Raw genomic sequence first — 22,585 nt, 5'->3', positions numbered from 1 at the left:
TATTCCATGAAACAAAATTAATAGTCTTATCCATTTTCAATAAGTAAATCATATAATGTATAAAGGGTTAATCCTACTGTAGGGAAATCATGTTCCCAAAAAAAGGAAAACAAGTCAAAAGAGGAACCGGACGTCATGACAGTCAAACATATTTGTAGTGTTATGTACCCAGTAACTGGGTGTCTGACCAGCAGAGAAAGAAGAATCCGTTGGAGTCTGGTGGTACCAAACTAAAGGTGTTTATTAGTAAACTACACAATGAAATATCAAAAATGCAAATATACATATAAAACAAGTTAACAGTAACAAACCTGTGTAGGAATAATAATAATCAATAATAAACAAGCTCTGTTGATGTCTGGGGGTAAATGAATTGTTATAGGGAAGTATGGAGTTCAGTTCATAAATGCTGAGGTGGTTATGGTTGTTGTATTGAAATTGTTGGGGAGAGAGAGAGTGAGGGAGCAAGATGTAACAGCAACAGCTGCGGCAGGCAAACCTTTTGTTGCTTTCTTAATCTGTCCTGTTGTTGTGGTCATTCAGTTATAACCCCTCTGTTCTTCTGCTAGACCGTTCTTCTGTGGTGGACTCGTCACTCTGGCATGAGTGGACACACACACACAAGTCCCCACCGGCCCTGCTGTAAAACTGAGCTTTACTGACCGATCTCCTGGTTCCGTCTCCGAAGCCCCCACCTTTCTGTGGGTTCCAACACTCAATCAGTGTCCACTGGTGTGTCTGAAGGGTGTCTCTCCAGACCTGTCTTTTATCCCCACTCAGCTATCCATCAACTCTGAATGACCGTGTCCATCAAATCAGGCCACTCCTGCTATCTCCTGAGGAATGTTAATGAGCAAAGTAAAGTCCTTGTAGTGACAGGTAAATAATGCAGGAAGAGTCAAAATACAGTAAAACAACAGTCTCTCTCCCCCCCTTATCTGTAGCAGATGTTCTTGCCTGGGTTTCATCTCTCTCTCTCACATGAGCAGCATAGCAACAGCAATAGTTCGTAGTTCACAGGAGGGGGGTTGGGAATGGTTAACTCTGCACTCCATTTCCATCAGGTCTGTCCATCACTCATAACACCCCCATCCTTCTGGGAATTTTCACCAGAGTGAAAATTAACTCAAAGCATATTACTGAATTACAGAGTTTGACAAAATACAGAAGAGGTCTTAACTACAAGAATAATACAAATACACTTTCAAATTAACATCGGGATAAACAATCAGCAATTACATTGTCACTCCCCTTTACATGTTGTATTTTATTATCGAATTCCTGTAACAACAGACTCCAACTTAATAACCTCCTATTTTTATTTTTCATGTTAGCCAAGAATACCAAAGGGGGTGTGGTCTTAGCTTAGGTGTATATTACAAAGTGTGAACCAATACATGTGTTTTCACAATGTAGTACATTACAGAGGTTTGTGCAATTACTCATCTCTATTTTACTTTCAAACTTAACATTCAATCTTCCATGATGTTGTCTTTATTATTCACATTCTTTGTTCAAAACAAAAAATCAAATTCCCGCAAAACCAGATCCTGTTATTCAAAGTGACATTTGGTCAACCCTTGCCTCTTTCCCACTTAACGCTCACGTGGTTAGCGTGCTCACCAGCTTGGAACAGGCCTTCACAGACTCCTTTCACAGGAGCTATCTTATCACCAATGCTTTCCAAACTAAGCCCATTTGCTGAACTTCCACACCACTCATTACTTTTAAGCAGGTCATTAATTTTATCTTCAGGATCTTTAATTCTATTAGTTTCTCGTTTAACATCTGCAGATGATCCCTCTTGGTCAAAACAACACTTCAGGTTCTGCCTCTCCAACTCACATCCTTGAACAACATCACTAAGTTGTTTACCCTTAAATTTCAAAACAAACTGTAATTGATTCGCAGACATCTTGTTAACAAACCATTGTTCCTTCAGTATGGTCAAGGCTTCTAAAATCAATCCAGACTTTAAATTTTCTTTATTCAGAAGTCTAGGATCACTTTTCCCCTCAATATCTTCAATAACATCCATCTCACCAGCTTTCATCTCCTCAATGACTTTTAACACAAGTGACTGAGAATTCTCAATTTCTCCCAGTGCCACGGTTAACCCTTTCTTCACTGAACCAAGTCGACCTGACACAAAAGGATTGCATTCCTTTTCAACTAAATCAGATACCTCAGACTTCCTCTGAGCTTCAACACTAGATTCAGTATCCTGTGACTCCACATCCTTCACATCCTGAACACAAGCAAATGGGACATCTGCCTCTCCTAGGCTTTCAATACCAGACCCGTTTTCAAATTCTAAGTTCCCCTGATCCTCCCAGTTACTCCCTGGGCAACTCCCCTTCAGAGTAAACCCTTGCGGGTTAAAACAACCTCATCTGCTAACCCAGCAGACTCCCTCAAGGCAGCGGCATCCTTTTCATCTAGGACTGCTCTCACATCATCGGGAACACACTTAACTTCTTCAACTGAAAACAGCTCCATCAAGCCAGACAGATCATCTGTGTCCAACCCTGGATCTTCTAACTGCCTCATCTGTTTCTCATCTTTACTCTGTTCCTCCATAACCTCTTTCCTCACTCCTAAGTTTCCACCTAGGGGTACCTTATGAGTCAGGTTCAAAATTTCATTCCTTGCTAACACTAAATCTGCTTCGTCTCCCTTACTTTCCTTAGCTCCACTATTCTCCGGTTTACCATCCTCTAACCTCTCTTGGTACAAGGTCGGTAAAAACATCTCTGCTAAATCAACACTGGACTCATTTAAGCTGTCTCCTTTCTCAGCCGCCTTTCTAGACATGCTGCGAGTGATTGCGCATGCGGGATAAATCTTGGAATCTATGGGCGGGTCCTCAGCACTTACAGGCTTACTTGTCAGCTTCACTGCTAAATACACGTCACCACCTGCCAGATCGTTACCAAGAAGGACGTCCATGCCGTCCATCGGTAGTTTCGACCGCACCCTTATTTCGACTGGTCCAGATACCAGGTCACATTTCAGAAACATCCTGTGCAAAGGTACAGCCTCGGTCCCTTTTCCGATACCTCCCCAGTCTCAGTCTCAGGACTGAAGTCTAACACCTTCCTTAGAATCAATGACTGATCAGCCCCAGTATCTCTCCAGATCCGCTCTGGAACTGGGGTTTCTCCTTCCTTCACAGACACCGTCCCTTCCCAGATAAACTTCTCACGCCCCTCTTGGGCTCTATCTACCTTCGCCTTCCCCATCGATCTGTTGACCGACTCAATGCAACCAGTCGGGACTGCTGTTTTCCCTTTTCCTGTCTCCTTCTTCAGAGCAAAACACTTAGATGCTATATGACCAGCTTTCCCACAATTATAACACGTAAAGTTAGGAACCTTCCTGCCAGCCTGCTTTTCCTCCTCCTTACCTTTTCCACTAGCTTCTGGCTTATTGTCTGCCTTAGCCGGTGGGCTTTCTCTGCCATCCCTACTGCCTCTCTGGTAGCTCATATTTAGGGAAAACTTTGTTTTGTGGGTTAAGGCATACTCGTCTGCTAATTTGGCAGTCGCAGACAGAGTCACTGTCTCCTTCTCATCCAAGTATGTCTTCATACTCTCAGGGATACAACCTTTGAACTGCTCCATCAGTATTAACTGTAGTAGTTTATCATAATCTCCAATAACCCCTTTTGAAGCACACCAATGCTCACAATACATTTGCATCTCATGGGCAAACTCTAAATATGTGTGGTTCCATGGCTTTCTCAAGTTCTGGAACTTCTGCCTGTATGCCTCTGGCACCAACTCGTAACTCCTCAATATAGCCCTTTTTACTTCCTCGTAATCCTTAGACTCACCCATAGACAATGCCGAATACACTTGTTGAGCCTCCCCCCTAAGTACGCTCTGTAACAGAACAGCCCATTTCCCCTTAGGCCAGTTCTGATTCACAGCCACTTTCTCAAAATAAAGGAAAAACTTATCGACATCCATCTCCTCGAATGGAGGTACCAACTGGATCTCCTGACCAATCTTGAACCCCTCATTTGGGTTTACAACCCGGTCTCTTCCCTGCAATGCCTTTAACCTCTCCATTTCCAGCACAAACTGCCTCTCTTTTTCTCTGTCCTCCCTCTGCCTTGCAGTTTCTTCTCTTTGCCTTGCAGCTTCTATTTCCTTTGTCTGGAGTATCTGGAGCTCATGCTCCCTTTCCTCCTTCTCCGCAACCAACCTTAATCTTTCTATCTGTATCTGAAGTTCACCCTCGACTGGTTTTTTTCTCAGGGAACAGGTCCAATACATCCGACATGAACACACCCTCGGATTCATAATGCACAGCTATTGCTCTCTGTATATCCAACTTGCTCATCGATGATTTCACCGCCGAGAGATTTAATCATTTTGCAACGCTCACCAATTCCATTTTCTTGGCATCCTCTAATGCCCCCGAAGTCGGGTCGTTTCAAAATTAGTCAATTTCCATCTCTGCTACCTTCCCGTCTGGTTATTCACACAACCAGATCAGATAAGGGACTTTTATCCCGATTCACTGGCCCCCCAATTTGGTAATCAAATCCCGGAGATGAGGCCCCAATTTGTTACGTACCCCATAACTGGGTGTCTGACCAGCAGAGAAAGAAGAATCCGTTGGAGTCTGGTGGTGCCAAACTAAAGGTGTTTATTAGTAAACTATACAATACAATATCAAAAATGCAAATATACATATAAAACAAGTTAGCAGTAATAAACCTAAAAGAGTAGGAATTATAATCATCAATAATAAACAAGCTCTATCGATGTCTACGGGTAAATGAATTGTCATAGGAAAGTATAGAGTTCAGTTCATAAATGTTGAGGTGGCTATGGTTGTTGTATTGAAAATGTTGGAGAGAGAGAGAGTGAGTGAGATGTAACAGCAACAGTTGCGGCAGGCAAACCTTTTTGTGGCTTTCTTAATCCATCGTGTCATTGTGGTCATTCAGTTATGACCTCTCTGTTCTTCAGCTAGACCATTCTTCTGTGGTGGACTCATCACTCTGGCATGAGTGGACACACACACAAGTCCTCACCGGCCCTGCTGTAACACTGTGAGCTTTACTGACCGATCTCCTGATTCGTTCTTTGAAGCCCCCACCTTTCTGTGGGTTCCAACACTCAATCAGTGTCCACTGGTGTGTCTGAAGGGTGTCTCTCCAGACCTGTCTTTTATCCCCACTCAGCTATCCATCAACTCTGAATGACCGTGTCCATCAAATCAGGCCACTCCTGCTATCTCCTGAGGAATGTTAATGAGCAAAGTAAAGTCCTTGTAGTGACAGGTAAATAATCCAGGAAGAGTCAAAATACAGTAAGTCAACAGTCTCTCTCCCCCCCTTATCTGTAGCAGATGTTCTTGCCAGTGTTTTATCTCTCTCTCTCTCTCTCTCTCTCTCTCTCTCTCTCTCATATGAGCAGCATAATAGACAATAGACAATAGACAATAGGTGCAGAAGTAGACCATTTGGCCCCTCGAGTCTGCACCGCCATTCTGAGATCATGGCTGATCATTCACTATCAATACCCAGTCCCTGCCTTGTCCCCATATCCCTTGATTCCCCTATCCATCAGATATCTATCTAGCTCCTTCTTGAAAGCATCCAGAGAATTGGCCTCCACCGTCTTCCGAGGCAGTGCATTCCACACCTCCACAACTCTCTGGGAGAAGAAGTTTTTCCTCAGCTCTGTTTTAAATAACTGACCTCTTATTCTCAATCCATGCCCTCTGGTACTGGACTCTTCCAACATCTGGAACATATTTCCTGCCTCAATCCTATCAAATCCTTTAATTATCTTAAACGTTTCAATCAGATCCCCTCTCAATCTCCTCAATTCCAGTGTGTACAAGCCCAATCTTTCCAATCTCTCTGTGTAAGACAGCCCTGCCATCCCAGGAATCAACCTAGTGAATCTACGCTGCACTTCCTCAATTGCCAGAATGTCCTTCCTTAAATCTGGAGACCAAAACTGTACACAATATTCCAGGTGTAGTCTCACCAGGGCCCTGTACAAATGCAAAAGGACATCCTTGCTCTTGTACTCAATTCCCCTTGTAATAAAGGCCAACATTCCATTTGCCCTCTTCACTGCCTGTTGCACTTGCTCATTCACCTTCATTGACTGATGAACTAGGACTCCTAGGTCTCTTTGCATTTCTCCCTTACCTAACTCTACACCATTCAGACAATACTCTGCCCTCTTGTTCCTGCTTCCAAAGTGGATAACTTCACATTTATTCACATTGAATGACATCTGCCAAGTATCTGCCCACTCACCCAGCCTATCCAAGTCTCCCTGTATTCTCCTAACATCCTTATAGCAACAGTAATAGTTCGTTGTTCTCAGGGGTAGGGGGGGAATGGTTAACTCTGCACTCCATTTCCATCAGGTTTGTCCATCACTCATAACAGTAGTTTCAGGTCAGCCCAGAAAAAAACAGAAAGAAAAAAGAAAACACCCCTCCCCACCCCACAAAACCTAGAAACTAACCAATAGACATTTAGAAAGCAAACTACCCCAGACTCTACCCCCATCTCTCTAGTGATGAAGTTCCAAAATTTTAAAAAAGGGCTTCATACCACTCACAGTTTGTGCATCCACCATTATTTTTAAATCGCGAAAAGCCAATTTCAAAAAAAAAGAAAAAGTGTTAATAGATTATTTATGTTTCACTAATTCAAAAAAGGACAATCAGTCCATTAGAACTCAGATCAAATGTAGTTATTTTAAATAGTTGCAAGGGGAGAAAAATCAATAAAGAACAGCTTTATCATAAAGATATAACAAATACTCTTAATTCAAAACCGAATATACCTTTTACTAAAGCTAGGAGAAAAAAAAATTCAAACGATGAAACAGATTTATAATTTTATATTTTTTTAAACTTAAACGGAGTGTATGTTAATATGTAATAATAAACAAAGTTAATCTTTAATCTGTAGGGCACTGCCATGATTTAAATTTACACCAGCCTCAAGTAGACTAAACAAAGTAAAAACAAGTGCATAGGACACACTAAAACAGACGATCAGCCATTTTAAACATTTTTAAATATTTCAGAAAGCCATTTTAAAAGATAAGAAATAATTATCTTGAAGATATGGCAAATGCTTATAATTCAAAACAGAATACACCTTTTACCAGAACATAAGATCATATAAGATCTACCATTAAACTGTAGACAGTAGCAAATTACCATTTTAGTTTAAACTATCAAAGGTAGTTTTTAATCGTCAAAACCGTTAGACTGTAACAAACTGTTGACTTTATTCACTAGGCAAATAAAGTCTATCATTAAACTATGGAAAACTGTCATTTCTGTTGAAGACAATTTTAATTCCACATAACCATTAGACTATATCGAAACTATTGAACTTGCATTTAGATCCTCAAAAAACTTTTGAGCCTTTTCAACTGAAGTGAACCATTTGAGGGATCCATCAGATAAGATTATTCTGAGGTGAGCAAGACATAATAACGCAGGTCTGAATTTAGCATGATACAAATCACTCATCACTGATTTAAAAGCCGATCTCTGACGCATTACTTCAGGACTATAATCTTCTACCAATCAAAATTTGTGATTTCCATATACCATAATTCTTTTCTGACGAGCAAGTCGACTTGACTGTTCCTTATTATGTACATAATGAAATCGTAAAATGATATGCCTCGGTTAGGAATCTGACGCCCGTTTCATTCTCGGTACTCTATGTGCGTGATCCAGAATCGGTGACTTTGAGAAAATTTCTGAACCAAACACCTTCCTTAAAAATTGAGAGAAAAATTCAGTGGGATCTTCTCCTTTTTCAATATCTTCAGGCAGACCAATTATTTTAATATTTTGACTGTGACTTCGACCTTCCAGATCAATCATCTTAATTTTCTGTTGCTCTAATGTTTGAATTTCTGAATACAGTTTCCTTTCCAGTGTCTCGACTCTGCCTTCCATCTTCTTGTCAGCTTCCTCAAGTTCAAAAACACATCCCTGTAACCCCCTGGTCTCCTGTTTAAATGCTTCCATTGCATTATTAAACATCCTTAATGTCAAATCCACGGCGTTGATTTTCTCTTCCAATTTTGAATCTCTGTGCTCGATTTTCTCATTTAATAATTTTGAAATTTTCATTTCCAGTTTCGAATTGTTTTGGTCGATTTTTTCATCCAATAATTTCGATATAACATCCCAGGTGAACGCCCCCCTCCACTGCTTTCAACTAGTTTCTTTTGTCCTCTGATACTCATTTTCTCTAAATAACGACCAGATTTCAAGCATATAAAAAAGTTATATGCTTTAGTATAAGTAAGTAATAGAAGAGTGGTAAAAGATTGAAAAGTTTAGGAGCAAGCTTCAACTCAACTCACTCCATTAGGCGCCACCTAGAGAGTTCCGATTTGTGCATACTTTATGTGCTCTTACAATGATGCCATCCCCAAAGTCACCAATGCTGCAGTTGCTGAACTCCTGACAACTGGGGTTGACAACCTTTCTTATGCCGTGGACCTATATCAATAAGCAAGGGCTCTGTTTACCTCAGATTGGGAACCCCTGTTCTAGAAACAGGCACTCAGGGAAGATCTCCCAGTTCTTGACATACCCTCTGATTATAAAGGATCTGTTCTTGGTAGTATGTACTGAACAGTGCGAGCAAAAAAAGATTGGAGTAAGGGAAGGGACAATGACAAGTGACTACTGCTGGGTTTAAATGAACAGTGTGAAAAATGATTACTCTTACTGCAGTGATTGCACTTTTTTCCATACGCTGGACACTTTTTAGGTCGGTTCTCCTGCTCACAGTGATCACAAGGTTTTCTTTCTTTCAAACGATGATTGCCCTCTGTCAGTTTTATAGTCGCTTCATTACTTTTTCTAACCTGTTCACGGTTATTCACAGCGTGTACGCTGCCGTTCTCCATTAAAAGTTCTTTAGCCTGCAACTTTATGGTTTCTGAAGCTATACAGAGAATCAAAGCTTTTTCCAAAATTTACGTCTGTTTCTCTTAAGAGTCTTTTTCTCAGACCATTATCCAGAATGCCACAAACAATTCTGTCTTTAACAAGAGAGTCCATCAGCTCTGCAAACTCACATGTTTTACTGTGGTTTCTCAATTCCATAACAAATTAATCAATTGTTTGACCAGCTTTCTGCTTGCGTGTAAAGAATTTGGACCATTCATATATCACATTGCGCTTTGGTATACAAAATGCTTCAAACTTGTCAATTATCACTTATGGATTCAAATTATCTCCATTCTCAAAAGTAAAATGGTTATATACCTCAATTGCGTTGTCCCCAATAACGTGGAGTAGAATTGCAGCTTTCATTTTGTCCATTTTATTATCTACTCCAATCGCCGATAAATAAATTTCAAAACTCTGTTTGAAACTTTTCCTGTTCGCAGCTACATTTCCAGTCAGCTAAAGCATTGATGGGGGTTGCAAGACTATCATTCTTAAAGCTGTTAGCAAACTACGAAAAAGTTTGCACTCTTTTTTTTTGATTATCTTCGCTTTTCCAGTGTTAGCTAATTATTCTTCCAGACCGACTTCTGACACCATGTTATGTTCTTTATATGTACCGTGGGTTACTGAGAACTAACCATATTCTGGGAGAATTAAAACTAGAACTTTATTTACAACAGCAACAAATACACATCTGTCTTACAGTGCCATGCTTCTAGATCATTCTGTTATTTCTGCGCATGCTCCGAACTCAGTCCAATCACGTTCTTACACATGACATGTGATATCACCACATAATGGAGAGATGGGTGGGCAGAACGAAGAGAATGCCTGTGTTATGATAGAAACTGAACATTCTAGGTTCAGGGTTCAAAACTGGCCCAAGATGCTAACTGCATAGTTTGCACCCTCTCCCTGAGGCCGTGTGGATTTCTCACTGGGAATCCCAAAGGTATGCTAGTTGTCAGCATAATAGTTTACTGTAAATTGCTCCAAATAGGTGAATAGGAGTTTGTGGGTAGATTGTCAGGATGCTGAAGCAGGGACGCAATCGCAGACCAAGCCCAAGTAATGTGCGCACTGTGATACTTACTGAGTAGCAAATCCAGAGAGACAACAAAGTCAGCATCAAAGTTCAGACAGAGATCAAAACATCCAGAGAAATCCAAAAACCAGAATCAGGAATCAGGCAGAGTCGATATTCAGATGGACAGAGTACAGATACGAATGCTGGAAAGGCTCAGGAAAATTCACTGGCATAATCTGGCAACAAACAGGTGAAAACACAGGACTGAGCTACACTGAGCAATAAACAGAGAGGCAGATGATAGGTGGAGCACAATGAGACACAGGTGGCAGCAATACAGGTAATAATGAGAAACAGGTGAGAGACAGAGTACTCAGTAATACAGGGGCCGGAGTAGAGCAGGAACGGGGACAGGAGCACATGGCAATACAAAACCACAGGCTGACAGCGAGGGGGTAACACACAAAAAGACAGAGTTCAACTGGAGGTATTGATATAGCTATAAATTAAAGGTTTAAGAGGCATTTGGATATACATTCAAATAGGCAAAACATGAGAGAATTACAGCCCAAATATGGGCAAATAGGATTAGTGTAGATAGATTATAAATGCTTACAGGAAAAAGTTTAGAATGAAGCTCAGAAGGGGGTGAATTGGAGTGAAATAAGGTGCAGATAATATTATAGAGAATAATTTGTTTAATTGCTCAATATGCGATTCGCTAGGATCCAGGTCTCACCTGAACCATGATGAGACCTGAATCCTAATGAAATGCAAAACTAGAGCTAGGGGTGGGGCTTTAAACTAAATAGTACAGGGCTGGGTTCAACAGTTTGGAGTAGTATGGAGTAGTAAAAGAGAAAATTGTGGATAAAGATAAAGTAAAAGCAAATGATAAAAAAAAGAGTGGAGTGAGGAAAAGTCAAGTGCAAAAGAGTAAAAGATTACAAGATTTTAAAAGCACAATGAGTGAAGGGCACTTTGCATGAATGCCTGTGGTATTGGAAATAAGGTCAGTGAACTTGTGGCACAAATCAGTACAAAGGGGGATGACTTAATAGCCATTACAGAGACGTGGTTGCAGGGTGGAGAGGATAGAGAATTAAATATCTAAGGATATCAGGTAATGTGGAAGGATAGGCAGGAAGCTAAGGGAGGTGGGATAGCGCTCTTAATTAAAGATGAGATCAAGGTGATAGTGAGAGATGATATAAGATCTAATGTTGAATCCATCTGGATTAGGAATTGTAAAGGGAAAAAATCACTGGTTTGAGTTGTTTATCGGCCACCGAATAATAACATTACATTGGCACAGGCAATAAACAGAGAAATATCTGAGGCATGTAAGAATGGAACAGCAGCTATTATGGAGGACTTTAACTTGCACATAGATTTTGTGAATCAAATTGGTCGAGGCAGTCTTGAGGAGGACTTCATAGAATGGATCCATGATGGTTTTCTTGAACAGCTTGTTACTGAACCTACATGGGAATGTGCTATAACAACACACACAAAATGCTGGTGGAACAAAGCAGGCCAGGCAGCATCTATAGGAGAAGCACTGTCGACGTTTCGGGCTGAGACCCTTCGTCAGGACTAACTGAAGGGAAAGATACTAAGAGATTTGAAAGTAGTGTGGGGAGGGGGAAATGCGAAATGATAGGAAAAGACCGGAGGGGGTGGGATGAATATAAGAGCTGGAAAGGTGATTGGCGAAAGTGATACAGAGCTGGAAAAGGGAAAGGATCATGGGACGGGAGGCCTCAGGAGAAAGAAAGGTGGGGGGGGGGGAACACCAGAGGGAGATGGAGAACAGGCAGAGTGATGGGCAGAGAGAGAGAAAAAATAAACAACTAAATATGTCAGGGATGGGGTAAGAAGGGGAGGAGGGGCATTAATGGAAGTTAGAGAAGTCAATGTTCATGCCATCATGTTGGAGGCTACCCAGCCAGTATATAGGGTGTTGTTCCTCCAACCTGAGTGTGGCTTCATCTTGATAGTAGAGGAGGCCATGGATAGACATATTAGAATGGGAACAGGACGTGGAATTAAAATGTGTGGCCACTGGGAGATCCTGCTTTCTCTGGCAGACCAAGTGTAGGCGTTCAGTGAAATGGTCTCCCAGTCTGCGTCGGGTCTCACCAATATATAAAAGGCCAGACCGGGAACACCAGACACAGTATACCATACCAGCCAACTCACAGGTGAAGTGTCGCCTCACCTGAAAGGACTGTCTGGGGCCCTGAATGGTGGTGAGGGAGGAAGTGTAAGGGCAGGTGTAGCACTTGTTCCGCTTACAAGGATAAGTGCCCGGAGGGAGATCGGTGGGAAGGGATTGGGAGGGGGGAATGAGTGGACAAGGGAGTTGTGTAGGGAGTGATCCTTGTGGAAAGCAGAAAGGGGGAGGAGGGAAAGATGTGCTTGGTTGTGGGATCCCTTTGGAGGTGGCGGAAGTTACGGAGAATTATATGTTGGACCTCGAGGCTGGTGGGGTGGTAGGTGAGGACAAGGAGAACCCTATCCCGTGTGGGGTGGCGGGTAGATGGGGTGAGGGCAGATGAGTGGGAAATGGGAGAGATGCGTTTGAGAGCAGAGTTGATGGTGGAAGAGGGGAAGCCCCTTCGTTTAAAAAAGGAAGACATTTCCTTCGTCCTGGAATGAAAAACCTCATCCTGAGAGCAGATGCGGCGGAGACGGAGGAATTGTGAGAAGGGGATAGCATCTTTGCAAGAGACAGGGCGGGAAGAGGAACAGTCCAGGTAGCTGTGAGAGTCTGTAGGTTTATAGTAGATATCAGTAGATAGGCCGTCTCCAGAGATGGAGACAGAAAGATGAAGAAAGGGGAGGGAGGTGTCGGAAATGGACCAGGTAAATTTGAGGACAGGGTGAAAGTTGGAGGCAAAGTTAATGAAGTCGACGAGCTCAGCATGTGTGCAGGAGGCAGCGCCAATGCAATCATCGATGTAGCCAAGGAAAAGAGGGGTACAGATGCTCGTATAGGCTTGGAACATGGACTGTTCCACAAAGCCAAATAAAAGGCAGGCATAACTGGGACCCATACGGGTGCCCATGGCTACACCCTTTGTTTGGAGGAAGTGGGAGGAGCCAAAGGAGAAGTTATTGAGAGTAAGAACTAATTCCGCTAGACGGAGGAGAGTGGTGGTAGAGGGGAATTGGTTAGATCTGAAATCCAAAAAAGAAGCAAAGAGATTTGAGACTGTCCTGGTAGGGGATGGAGGTATATAGGGACTGGACGTCCATGTTGAAAATAAGGCGGTGGGGGCTAGGGAACTTTGAATCATTGAAAATCATTGAAAAAATTCAAAGCGTGAGAAGTGTTACGAACATAGGTGGGAAGAGATTGAACAAGGGGGGATAAAACAGTGTCCAGGTATGCAGAAATGAGTTCAGTGGGGCAGGAGCAAGCTGAGAGAATAGGTCTACCTGGACAGGCAGGTTTGTGGATCTTGGGTAGGAGGTAGAAACGGGAAGTGTGGGGTGTGGGAACTATGAGGTTGGTGGCAGTGGATGGGAAATCCCCAGAGCTGATAAGGTTGTTGATGGTGATGGAGACAATGGCCTGGTGCTCCTTAGTGGGATCATGATCAAGGGGTAAATAAGAGGAGGTATCAGAGAGTTGTTGCTGTGCCTCGGCCAGGTAGAGGTCAGTACGCCAGACAACAACAGCTCCCCCCTTATCAGCAGGTTTTATAGTGAGGTTGGGATTGGTGCGGTGGGAGCAGAGAGCAGAGCGTTTGGAAGGAGTGAGGTTGGAATTAGAACAGGGTGTGGTGAAGTCAAGACGGTTGATGTCCCGTCGGCAATTAGCAATAAAGAGATCCAGAGCAGGCAGAAGACCAGAGCGAGGTGTCCATGAAGAGGAGGAGGGTTGAAGACGGGAGAAGGGGTCATTGGTGGGTGTAGGAGAGTCCTTGTCAAAGAAGTAAGCTTGGAGACGGAGCCCACGGAAGAAAAGTTCAGCGTCATGGCATACGCAGAACTCACTGAGATTTGGGTGAAAGGGGACAAAAGTGAGGACCTTAAAGTGAGAGCGCTCTGCCACAGAGAGTTGAAGGTTGGAGCAGATGGTAAAGACCTGGCACAGATGAGAGAAGGGATCGGGGGGAGGAGGCTGGTAGTGTCAGTGGCGAGGGAAAGGTTGGGGTGAGAGGAAGATGGAGCCTCTGAGGGCCCAGGAGCTGACGATGGGATCTGCGGGAGAGGAGAATGCAGAGTGGTGGTAGGGGCAGGGGAGTCACGTGCTATCTTAGATCTGGTGCTGTGCAATGAGACAGGTAAAATTAGTGATCTTGTAGTTAGAGATGCTCTTGGAAAGAGTAATCACAGTGTGATTGAGTTTTTCATACAAATGGAGGGTGCAGTAGTTCAATCTAAAACCAGTGTATTATGCCTAAACAATGGAGACTACAATGGGATGAGGGAAGATTTTGCTAGTATAGACTGGGAAAACAGGCTATATAGTGGGACAGTTGAGGAACAGTGGAAGACTTTCAAAGAGACTTTTCATAGTGCTCAACAGAAGTATATTCCAGTTAAAAGCAGGGACAGTAAGGGTGGGGAGAGCCAGCCTTGGATGACCAAGGAAAGAAAAGAGGGCATCAAACTAAAAACTTGTGCACACAAAGTCGCAAAGAGTAGTGGGAAACTTTAAAAAGCAACCAAGAACCACTAAGTGAGCAATAAAGAAAGGGAAGCTAGATTATGAAAATAAACTAGCACAAAATATAAAAACTTTGGACTCTGGGCAGGTCCCAGCGGATTGGAAGATGGTGAATGTCATGTCACTGTTCAAAAAAGGGTGTAGGCAAAAGGCAGGTAACTATAGGCTACTTAGTTTAACATCTGTAGTTGGGAACATGCTTGAAGCTTATTAAAATAGAAGTAGCGAGACATCTGGAAAGAAATGGATCCATCAGGCAGACACAGCATTGATTCGGCAAAGGCAGGTCCTGTTTGACAAACTTACTGGAGTTCACTGAGAATAGAGGGGAACAAATGGACATTATTTACTTGGATTTCCAGAAGGCCGTCTATAAGGTGCTGCAAAAAAGACTTATCCATTAGATGAGGATGTATAGAGTTGGGAGTGATGCATTAGTATGGATTAAGGTTCACCAGGTTGATTCCAGAGAGGAGGGGGTTAGACTATGAGGAGAAGTTGAGTCACCTAGGACTGTACCTGCTATAATTCAGAAGGATGAGAGGAGATCTTATAGAAACATATAAAATTATGCAAGGGATAGATAAGATAGAGGCAGGAAAGTTGTTTCCACTGGTAGGTGACATAGCCTCAAGATTCGGGGGAGTAGATTTAGGATGGAGATGAGGAGGAACTGCCCTTCCCAGAGAGTGATGAATCTGTGGAATTCTAGACAATAGGTGCAGAAGTAGACCATTCGGCCCCTCGAGTCTGCACCGCCATTCTGAGATCATGGCTGATCATTCACTATCAATACCCAGTTCCTGCCTTGTCCCCATATCCCTTGATTCCCCTATCCAATAGATATCTATCTAGATCCTTCTTGAAAGCATCCAGAGAATTGGCCTCCACCGTCTTCCGAGGCAGTGCATTCCACACCTCCACAACTCTCTGGGAGAAGAAGTTTTTCCTCAACTCTGTTTTAAATAACTGACCTCTTATTCTCAATCCATGCCCTCTGGTACTGGACTCTCCCAACATCTGGAACATATTTCCTGCCTCAATCCTATCAAATCCTTTAATTATCTTAAACGCTTCAATCAGATCCCCTCTCAATCTCCTCAATTCCAGTGTGTACAAGCCCAATCTCTCCAATCTCTCTGCGTAAGACAGCCCTGCCATCCCAGGAATCAACCTAGTGAATCTACGCTGCACTTCCTCAATTGCCAGAATGTCCTTCCTTAAACCTGGAGACCAAAACTGTACACAATATTCCAGGTGTGGTCTCACCAGGGCCCTGTACAAATGCAAAAGGACATCCTTGCTCTTGTACTCAATTCCCCTTGTAATAAAGGCCAACATTCCATTTGCCCTCTTCACTGCCTGATGCACTTGCTCATTCACCTTCATTGACTGATGAACTAGGACTCCTAGGTCTCTTTGCATTTCTCCCTTACCTAACTCTACACCATTCAGACAATACTCTGCCCTCTTGTTCCTGCTTCCAAAGTGGAGAACTTCACATTTATTCACATTGAATGACATCTGCCAAGTATCTGCCCACTCACCCAGCCTATCCAAGTCTCCCTGTATTCTCCTAACGTCCTCCTCGCATGTCACACTGCCACCCAGTTTAGTATCATCAGCAAATTTGCTGATATAGTTTTCAATGCCCTCATCTAAATCATTGACATAAATCGTAAAGAGCTGTGGTCCCAATACAGAGCCCTGTGGTACCCCACTAGTCACCTCCAGCCAGTCCGAGAAACACCCATTCACTGCTACCCTTTGCTTTCTATCTGCCAACCAGTTTTCTATCCATGTTGAAACCCTGCCCCCAATGCCATGAGCTCTGATTTTACTCACCAATCTCCTATGTGGCACTTTATCGAATGCCTTCTGAAAATCTAGGTAAACTACATCCACTGGCTTACCCTCGTCTAACATCCTTGTTACACCCTCAAAAAACTCCAACAGATTAGTCAAGCCCAATGATTCTCTGCCCAATGAAGCAGCAGATATATTTAAGACAAGGTTGGATAAATTTTTGCATATTAGGGGAATTAAGGGATATGGGGAAAAGGCAGGTAGGTGCAGATGAGTCCATAGTCAGATCAGCTATGTTCTTATTGAATGGTGGAGCAGGCTCGATGGGCCAAATGGCCTACTCCTGCTCCTATTTCTTATGTTCTTATGTTTAAGAGGAAATAAGAAAGGGGATAATGAAAATAGTAATAAAAGCACAAAATTTTAAATGCAACATTTTAAAAGTTTGTTTGCTGAAAGAATCAGTTCAAAACTGATTTCTTCGAGCTTGAATTGGACTTGAATTACCAGTCATTGAAAAGGTGAAATGCTGTTAATTATCAGTCATAAAGCATGTGCAAATCCCACAATTTCTTGAAATAACAAGGAGGCTGAGGGAAAGATCCTGTTCATGTGTCAATAAATGTTAAAGACGTGCATTTATGGAATTTGATTTAATCTCCAACCTTGTTAACGTTCTTTTCCATTAACTGCAGTGCATATTATTTACACAGTGTTACTTTTACGTTAAGTTCCAGTCCAGTAACTGCATGTTTGGAATGAGGGAGAGATGGCTGATGAGGGGAACTGTTTCATCAATCTATACAATCCACATTAGTTTTCATTACTTATAGTTTGCATACTCTGTCTTAGCTGTGTGCTTTTATCTAAGACATGTGCAAAGCACAGAGGAAACTCTATTTGTAATGACATCTTTCAGAAAGCTAAAAAATGTACATCTACTGTTCCTGGGAGTAGTAAAGAGTGTACCAAGATTTTATAATCTTTTTGCTTGAATCTGGAAAATAACAGAATTGAAAATGCTTTTCATCGTGTTTGCAAACCTTGGTGAAAAGTGATGCTTTTCACAAATCTATTGAATCTGTGCACTCGAGAAGAAATCTGTGCAAATGGAAAGGAAAAGACGGAACCTACTATAATTAGCATTCACCTCTGGGAACATTAGTTTTTTCCTTGTTTGCTGAAATGGAAAAGGACAAGCTCTGAATAGGCCTCACCTCAATTGCAAAATACCCTGTGAAATCCAATTATGTGAGAATAAAAGACTTCACAATAATAACTGGGGAGGACCATCTGGGCTGTACTGAAGATCCATTTGTTAGAAGATTCTCTTCATACATAAGGAAGGTTTGCCAGAGACTGAACAATTACATACAATTGCTCCTGATTAAGATGAAAGCTTTGTGCACCACTTTCCATTTTGGGTTCCTATCCTTTTAAGCCTGTTTTTTTTTACACTTAATTTCTAACATTTTTGATGTGGTCTTTTTTACACATGCTGGGTGATAAACCAGTGATCATGATTTGAATCAGCAGACAGAAATGAAGAGGAGGATATGCCAACAATGAAAGTCTATGCCTATTATTTTTGGGGTTTTCTGAACAATATGTGACATACTAAATGTTTCGGGCCTACCAATTAGGGTTCAGCGGTTTGCAGAGGAACAAAAGTGCAGCTTGAGTAAAAGAGGCCTGAAATGTGTCAGTTTTTTTAGGACAGTGAGAAAGGTGGATGACTCTGGTCCCAATGGTGAAACCTTGCTTTGCAGCCTTGCAAAAGTGGTGAAAGAGCTGATTCGGGATGCTCCCAGATTTCTGTCATTGTGGGACTCAAATTAATGTAAGCAATTTTAATCAGAGAGTTCAAAGTTTGGCCAGTGTAATAATCCTCTTTCAATGATTTAATTGTGAGGTGTTTTATCTGTCTCTTTCTTAATGCATATGTTTTAGCTGAGGGATGCTCAGACACTCTCTCAACTCTGTTGATGAAAGCACAGCAAAGGACTTAAATTTAAAAATTCTTTTGGCTAGTGTTAAATCCTTCTGAAATCCAAAGGTTAAATCAAAGCATCAGAAAACATAATTGATGGGGAGATTTTAATTATTTAATAGCTCAGAATAATTATTTGTATGCACAAGTTATAAGTTCTATTAATTAGTTTCACTTTAAATATTTTTGAGAATTGTTCATTAGCAGCAATTGAAACGTTAACATTCATGGAGTGAATTATGCACCACAGTTTTGCTTCCTTTTGCTCTTGCAAAGCTCATGAAAGTGAATTAAGCATTTCATTAATGAACCAAAATCCCATATGACTCCACAAGCCTTAGCATTGCTCATAACTCACTCTCCACATCAACCGATGATCCCTCTCCTTGCAAACTAATTTTAAATTGGCACTTAAATCTATTCCATCACTTTAATATATATATATAATTTTTACATGTTAATTCTTGGGTAAGACAATTAAAGCAAAGACAGCGTTAAATGAATGTGTAAAAGAGGTTCACCATAATATTACCCAGTTTGGAATGTATTAGCCATAAAAAAAGGTTGGAATAACTGTGATTGTTTTACCTGGAGTATAGGACGATGAGTGGAGACCATATGACAGTAAGAGGAGCAGAATTAGGACACTCAGTCCATCAAGTCTGGTCCGCCATTCCATCATGTCTGATTTATTATTCCTTTCAGCCCCATTCTCCTGCCTTCTTCCCATAAAATTTGACACCGCAATTAATCAAGAACCTATCAACTGCTTAAATGTACCTAATGACTTAGCCGGCATAGCTGTCAGTGGCAATGAATTCCACAGATTCACCATCCTTTGGCTAAATAAAATTTTCCTCATCTCTGTTCTCAATGGATGTCCTTCACCCACTGTAGTAAACATCCTCTAGGCCTTTCAGTATTTGATAGGTTTCAATGAGGTCCCCACCCCTCATTCTTCTAAACTCCTACAAGTACAGGCCCAGAGCCATCAGAAGCTACTGATATGTTAACCCTTCCATTCTTCGGATAATTTTCATGAATCTCCTGTGGATCCTCTCCAACACCAGCACAAACGGACCAGAACTGCTTGCAACATTGCAAGTACGTTCCGACCAATGCCTTATAAAGACTCAGTATTACATCCTTGCTTTTGTATCCTAGTCCTCCTGAACTGAATGCTAACATTGCATTTGCCTTCCTCACCATCAACTCAACTTGCAAGTTAACCATTAGAGAATCCTGCACGAGAATTCCCAGGACCCTTTGCACCATGATTTTTGATTTTTTTCACAATTTAGAAAATAATCCACACCTTTATTCCCTATTTTGTATTCCATTTGCCACTTCTTTTTCCATTCTCCTAATCTGTCTGTCCTTCTGCAGACATGCTGCTTCCTCAACACTACATGCCCCTCCATCTATTGCCATATCACCTGCAAACTTGGCCACAGAGCCATCAATTCCTTCATCCAAGTCACAGAGATATAACGTGAAAAGAAATGGTCCCAACACAGACTCCCGCGGCACACCACTTTTCTCTAACCTGAAAAGGTCCCTTTTATTCCCACTCATTGCTTCCTGCCAGTCAGCCTATCTATGCTGCAACCTTTCCTGCAGTACCATGGGCTGTTATCTTATTAAGCAGCCTCATGTGTGTTATCTTGACAAAGACCTTCTGAAAATCCAAATAAACAACATCCGCTGACTCTACTTTGTCTGTCCTGCCTGTTATTTCCTCAAAGAAACCCAACAGGTTTGTCAGGCAAGATTTCCACTTTAGGGAACTGTGCTGACTTTGGGCTAATTTATCATGTACCTCCATGTACCCCAAAACTTCATCCTTAATAATCAACTCCAAATTCTCTCCAGCCACTGAAATCAGGCTAACTGGCAGATAATTTCTGTTCCTCTGCCTCCCTCCCTTCTTGAAGAGTGGAGTGACATTTGCAATTTACCAGTCCTCTGGAACCTTGACAGAATTTAGTGGCTCTTGAAAGATCTTTACTAATGCCTTCACTATCAGACACCTGATGGAAGTATATTATGAAAAGCATAAATGGGGTAAATAGTTAGAAACTTTTTCCCATGGTGGATAACTCAAATATCAAAGGTTGTAGGCTTGAGATGAGAGGTGAAGTTTAAAGCGGGTGTGCGCGACAACTTCTTTCAGAGAAAGCAGTTGGTACCTGGTACATGGCAGAGTGTAAGTGTGGAAGCTGATGCAATAGCAATGTTTAAGGTGAATCAGACAGACACATGGATAGACAGTGAATCCATAATACGAACCATGAGAATGGGGTTACTTAGATTGCTGGCAGGGACATGGTTGGCCAAAGTGTCTGTTCCTGTGTTGTACTGTTCTATGTAATTGTCACACTTACCTGAGCTGCCTTATTGAACTGCAGTCCTTGTGTTGAAGGAACCCCTCTGAGTTAAGGCAGTAAATTGTTTTACCAAGTAATGAACAAGAAAAGGCAAAATAATGCAGAGACAAGTGATTGGAGATTACTGGAATATGGAGCAAAAACTTTTTTAAAAACTTGTGGAGGAAAAGAATATTCGACTTTTCAGGTTGAGACCCTGCTGAGGCACAGTTACAGGCAAAATAATGTTCAATTTAAGATGCTGAGATTAACTAATAATTTTCCCAGGTCCCTGCTGCTCTTCCTCCTTTCGGAGACAAGATGTTTTCTAATACATTTCGGAGGTATGGGTTGCAGGGAGACCAGCACTTATTGCTCATCATGCATTTCCCTTGAGAATATGGCGGTGGTCACCCAATTGAACCACCACAGTTCTGCTGATGAAGGTGCTCCCTCAGTGCTGTTGGTGAAGGAAGTTCTAGGATTTAATCCCAGCAATAATGAAGGATGGTGTGTGATTGATGGAGAACATGCTGGTGCTGTGTGCTCAAACACTGTCATCCTTTTTCTTTCTGCTGGAAGAGGTGACGGTTTGTGAAGTGTTGACAGAGTAGCCTAAACAAGTAATTGCATTGATTTCTGTAGATGTACACACTGATTGTACACACGGCTATTGTCATGGAGGGAATGACTGTTTAGGGTGGCTCATGAAGTGCTAATCCTGAAGAATGCCAGTCCTGAAGACCATAAGATATAGGAGCAGAATTAAGCCATTTGGCCTATCGAGACTGCTCCGCCATTTCTTCATGGCTGATCTATTTCCCTTTCAGCCCCAATCCCCTGCCTCCTGAAGAAAGGGCTCAGCCCACAGGAAATGCAGAGGGCCTCCTGACCTGCTGAGTTCCTGCAGCGTTCTGTGTGTGGAGCTAATCAAATGTCTGCTTTGTTCTGACTCTGTTGAGTTTAGTAAGTGTTGTTGGAATGGCACTCACTGTGCATGCAGAGATAGCTTTTCACATTTGATTATAACTTCTGCCTTGCAAGTGGTTGAAATGTTTTGTTGTGATCGGGAGATAAGTCACTTTCTGCAGGATACTCTGCCTCTGACCTGACCGTGATTACCAGCATAATAATGCTAGGGAGTGTGATGGTGGTAAGAAACATCAAGGGCAAGTAGTTGGACATGCTCGTGTTAGCAAATTCATTCTCTGGCATTTTTGCAGCAGGAAGATTTCCTACCACGTGTTTGAAAGTCGTATCGGCCTTGTTGAATGCAAATGTAGACTGTTTCATTTACTGAGGAGTTGTGAATAGAACTGACCATTTTTACAGTCACAGTGAATATCCTAACGCCTGACCTTCTGAGAGAAGGTTACTGATGACGCAGCTGGTTGGAAGAACTGTGTCCTCCCTGGCAAACTCCTGCAACAATGTCCTGGGCCAGGGTAGGTAGGCCTCTAGTACTCACAACTGGTTTCTTATTTGTCAGGTGTGGCTCCAAGGCATTCAAATACAGAGGTACTGTCAAAGCAGCCTGGTGAATCAGGTAAATGTCACCTGGTGCAATCAAGGTGGGAGCGGAAGGTGCAGAGGCTGCACGTGGATGGTGATGCACTTCATTTGGCATGCGGATGGTTTCAGAGAGTATGGAACTGGGTTATTTTTCACGGAGTACTCTGCTGTACTCTCTAATAGGTGGACCAGTTGAGTCCCCAGCAGGGCGATGTTGAGGATATTCA

This window comes from Hypanus sabinus, chromosome 2, assembly GCF_030144855.1.
Source record: "Hypanus sabinus isolate sHypSab1 chromosome 2, sHypSab1.hap1, whole genome shotgun sequence".
Classification (NCBI taxonomy): domain Eukaryota; kingdom Metazoa; phylum Chordata; class Chondrichthyes; order Myliobatiformes; family Dasyatidae; genus Hypanus; species Hypanus sabinus.
This window is presented reverse-complemented; position numbering follows the sequence as displayed.